The sequence below is a fragment of the Solanum pennellii genome, chromosome 2 (assembly GCF_001406875.1).
Source record: "Solanum pennellii chromosome 2, SPENNV200".
In the NCBI taxonomy this organism is placed as follows: Eukaryota; Viridiplantae; Streptophyta; class Magnoliopsida; order Solanales; family Solanaceae; genus Solanum; species Solanum pennellii.
This window is the reverse complement of record NC_028638.1, coordinates 36206687-36212044: the sequence shown is the minus strand read 5'-3', so window position 1 is coordinate 36212044 and position 5358 is coordinate 36206687. Positions and strand designations below refer to the sequence as shown.

The 5358-nt window shown below is 31.1% G+C and overlaps 1 non-coding gene across 1 annotated transcript; it reads right to left on the bottom strand.

Moving 5' to 3' along the window:
• Positions 1-1146: 1146 nt before the first annotated feature.
• Positions 1147-1220, bottom strand: TRNAI-AAU. Its single transcript has one exon. It is a non-coding gene; the product is annotated as a tRNA-Ile (tRNA).
• Between the last annotated feature and the right edge of the window lie 4138 nt (positions 1221-5358).

Sequence of the window (5358 nt, the reverse complement as noted above, 5' to 3'; positions counted from 1 at the left end):
GGGGCACCCCCGGGGTGGGGGTATATAGGAAGGGGTACATTTATGTTTTTGAAAAATAACTTTATTTAAATGGATAGAACCATTTTGTCCAAATTATATTTGACCAAACCATATTTGCCCATACTATATTTGGATGGATTGTAATCCAAATCATTTTTTCTCAAACCATATTCAACCCATGCAAATCCAATCCAATCCAACCGTTTGTCACCCCCCCTAATTAGGTCAAATGTACAAAATTGCCCCTTTGATCTTGTGGACTTAAATATGTCACGTGGAAAGTTGTTATTAAAAAAAGCAAAAAGTCATTCTTTTTTAAACATACTAAAAAGGAAAGGAGGTCATTTTTTTTAAATGGAGAGAGTATTATTTTCCCCATTCCTAGTCTATTAGTAACAAAGTGGATTTTTCCAATGTATTAAATCAAAATTCCAATGGCTTTGGCTACTCTAATTCTCCCAACCAATCAAAACGCTTTAATACAATCAGTTATTGTGAACTTGTCAATAACAAAAGCTCTAAGTCATGAAGTAGCAGTCATCTCGGATATAGCTCGTTCAATAGCACCATCAATCCCCTTATGCCTTTTCTTTCAACCTAAATCAGTAGGTGAGCTCACAGATTTAATGATTTGATCACATTGAACAGGCATATCAGTAACAAATTAATAAAATACCCAATGAGTTGTTTATCATCGATACTCATCCCCATATTTTATCGAAACAGAGGAGTAGAAAACAAACAAAAACAGAGTGAGGATTTTGTAGAAAGAAAATTAACATAACATATTTCACCTAAAAAAGATTTCACGCATGATGTTCAACAAAGTGGTGAAATAGTTGTTCAACATATTCATTCATGTGATAGTCTTACATATTACCAACGTCAATATTTAAGAAGCTAATATATAAGATTGAAAAATAAGTCATTTCTGAGATGTCAAATAAAGTTTTAATTAGAGGAGTAAAATACGTGTTGGTATATTCATTTTTTTCCCTCTTAACTAAGACTATGTACCATTGAGTTTCATTAATAAGGTTCCAATGAGGCTAACACTCAAAGGCATATTATAAGATGTGTGTATTTTTTTTTCTTCATGAAATTTTTTTTCATTAGATTTTATTTTGAAAGACAAAAAAAATAAGATGGCCCATGCAGGTCTCGAACCTGCGACCTTCGCGTTATTAGCACGACGCTCTAACCAACTGAGCTAATGGGCCTCAATATTGATTTGCAGCTAAATTTTTTTTAAACAGTGCAATTTTCTATTCATTTACAAGTATATAGTTTCATTAAAAAAAAAAAGAAGAAAAAAACAATTCTAAACCACAAAGTAAAGGAGTGGTGTAAAACGAAAAGTAGAAGTGCATTGACAGATAAAATGAAATTAGGCAAACAAAATTGTAAGTCTGGAGTTGTATCAACTATCACCAAGTCTTAACTCCAGAGATGTGTAAAATCAATATAAAAATCTTCATAGAAAAGTGGGATTGATAAGCTTCATCGTCTTCTTGCGGTTGCGGAATGTAAGGAACCATTGATTCGAGTTGTGGTAATTAGCAATGTCATCATCAGAGCATTCCACAGTTCATTGTAATGGTATATTAAGTAAAATTTGATTATTTTAATGCTTCAGATAATTAATCTATATCTCCTTATATATTAATCAGAAATATAGATTAGGTAAATGTGACCACTTTTCTATCATCTTCATTTGTTTTATCTTTTTTTCTCCCTTTTCAGCATTTTTTATTATTTCAATTACTTGCTTGATTTATTATAAATGAATATTTTATTAATAAAACAATATTTACAACATAGACTCTCGCACACCCGTTTACATGCGAGTAACTCTCCATAACTCACACATCTCTAATTTCTACTCTTAATAAAATTATTTTTTTAACCTCTTTTAATTATACATTAATAATATTTTGTAAATATTTTAAGCAGTTTTTCTTTATTATTTTTATAAGGAGTAATTAGTCATGAATTACAGCTTTCTAATTTTACTTTTGGTATATTCATAATTCTCAGAATTTTCTTGTTCCACGACTGTCACGATCCAATCCAGCGGGTCGTGCGGCAACCAGTCTAACACCTAAGTAGGAGAACTCTCATATCTTAATGGAGAACAACATGCGAAATTTAAGAAAGACAGACAACAATATTAAGAAAATTTAATAAATAACACTATCTAACAAACACTATTTATTAAACTTGTAAAATAATTTAATAACCCCAAGAATCTAGTCTAACAGGTACAAGAGCTATCACGAATAACGATGGACAATAATTAATTAAGACACAGTTTTCACCACACGGAAGGAAGAGTCAAAGCTGTTGGAGGAATTCTTCATCTTCACCTAGTGAAACATCACAAATCCTACATCCAAACTATGTCAAAAGACATATCAAGATTGGTATCAGTACAACCACACGTAGTGATAGGCATCATCGGTCAATCCGAAGCTCACCTCATAATATAGAAAAAGAATAATAGAATCATACATGTACCACTCGTTTCTCCACCCTTGCTCTTTCTTACAACACCCTCAACTTGTACCAATATACTTTGATTTCTAACCATTTCTCCTTCCCAACTGCTAACGCTTCTAATTATATTAAGTCATAACCTAAACATTGCTAATTACATTACATTGCTATTAAGTCATAGCCTAAACATTGCTAACCACATTTGGTGATCCCACCACCGCTAACATCCTTTCCTACCAATCAATCTTGTCATATCCTTAAAGTATCTTCACCTTATCTACCCCAACCCATAAGTTTTCCCCTTGCCTCAATCTCTAGCCATTGTCACAATTCTCCTTGGAATACTTACCCCAAAAAACACCTCAATAAATCACTGCTTTTCGACAAATACACCTCATAAGATATCTACATATCACCCCACACACTCACATACATGCCCATATTTCCATCCACACTAGGTCATCCCTAGATAGGAACACAATCATCACAAATATAACTAAGACGCCGTTATATTTTATCTATTCAACTAATATCAGTCAGCTCCAAATGAATTTTTAAAAAGATGATAAATTTTGCAAGGTAAAAATCCTCACTTAGGTAGTAGGTTACTATTTCACTTTTAAAGGGTTCAACATAACTTTTTGATCAAAATTAAGTTAGACTTATTTTATCTAAATAAATTAGTTATCGGATAATCACATTAGTGGGTATTTTAGATACCTTAAAACCTTTCAAAAATACTAATAAGAACCTTCGAACCCTCTTAAATATTTTCAATCGATTTACTGTTTTAATCTTTTGAAAATAAGTTTTCTTAATTTTTCTTTAAAAATTAAGTGGCGACTCTAAACCAGTCTAAGTAAAACACCTAACATAGACCGAATTTCATTCTCTTCTACCCAATACCATTGTTTTAGTGGAGGAATTCTACTCAAGAAATGGAGCAATTAAGTTTCATAACTTGTGACATTCCTTTATTATGCGTGTGTAAATTCATAAGGATTCACATTAAAATTATAATTTTTCTTCTTCATCATATTAGTTTGTGAATTAAATAACATGTAACAGAAATATATATATGAAATGAAGATGAGAAATATTTCATTCTCAAGTATTTCTTTTTCAATTTTATACACTTTAACCTGTTTTTTTGAATATTTATGTATTATCACCCTCCAACCAAATATCATCAAGAATATCTTTTTAATAATGAAAGAAAATGGTATAAAAATCTCCCTGAATTTGATCCAAAATGTTGAAAACATGTATAAACTATCATGATAAATTATTACAGATTTTTACTATTTAAAAGTGAATTTAATATATCTTCCTGGGTCATGAGGCATGTAACACTACTCTCACAATATGTGATGTATTACACTCTCGCTATCAGCCTACCATATTAGCATAAAATTATAATTTTTATATCCTTTTTCTTTTCTGTTCTTTATTCATTAACTTTATTTTGTTAACTATTGATAGAATATAGGCCTCTACTAAGTGTCAATGGACCAGAATTCTTGACACGTCAAGAACAATATTATACTCCATTGCAGTAAGTAAAGCAAAAACAATAATAGCAACACAAGCACTTAACGTGGAAACCCCCTTGCTCCAAGAACGATGAAAATCACGACCTGTCCTCACAGACTTTTCAAACCAAACTCCATTCCTTCCAAATAGAGCAACGATTTAGATTACACAAACTTGCAACCTACAAATTTACCTTTAAATTTCTTCCCCCTAAATGTAGTTTTACCACTACAAATAGAGCAACTAAGCAAAATCACTATTTCCTACTAAGCTACACGACACAGAATAACTAAGGATTCACTAAGCAACAAAAATTTGCCCACTAACCCACTTTACCTTAGATGATTTAAAAATTTGACTAAGCAACAAACAATGTTTCCCACTAAATCAGTTAGACACAATTGATTTAGACTTTTTCACTGAACAACTAAAGATATAAATCTTTTACAGTTTAGGATTAGATTTACAAAGTAAAAACGTAAAATAACTACGACACAAGTTGCTCTATTTAGTCTCTGTTGCTCTTTGGTAAGTACTTCTTGAGAACAGTGATTTTTGCCTTTTTGCATTTCAAAACTATAATTGCAAAAACTAGTCAATTGTGTCTTGAAGCTCTTATGAGAAATGACACAATCTTCAAGGTCATCTGATTGGCCGAGGTTTCTGCTACACTTGAAGATTGTGCACTAAATTTGTGTATTTTTCACAGCTATCACATGTACCGATATGAATGACGGGGATCAGGTGCCCTCACAAGTTTCTTAGTTTTTCAAGTCATCAAAACTGCAAATAGCAACTATTTTCTTCGTCCAACATCAAATATCTATTTCTTTCTCTTCACCACCTTCAGTTCCTCTTACAATCAATTTTCCAAGCCACCAACATAGTTGTCATACCCATAAATTCTTCAACCACGTTTTGTATAATGTGATTTTAGAGCTTTCTTCTCCACTACATTTTCACAAAATTGCAACGATATGTAATCACTACTAAAAAAAGGCCAAAAAGAGACCTAGAAATGGAGACCTCAAAAATAGGTCAATAATAAGAGACCTCATGAGGTCGCTATTTAAATTAATATCTTTTAATTTTTTTTTTAATGTAGGAGAGACCTCGTGAGGTCAATTTAATGAATATATTTTTTTTTTACCTGACTTATTTAAAAATTTTAAATTTTTAATCTAATTCTCATAAAATTAGAGACCTCATGAGGTCTCTAAATTTTTAACTATTCAATTAAATTAAATTATTATTTTTAATTTAACAAGTAGAGACCTCATGAGGTCTATACTTGTTAAATTAAAAATAATAATTTAATTTAATTGAATA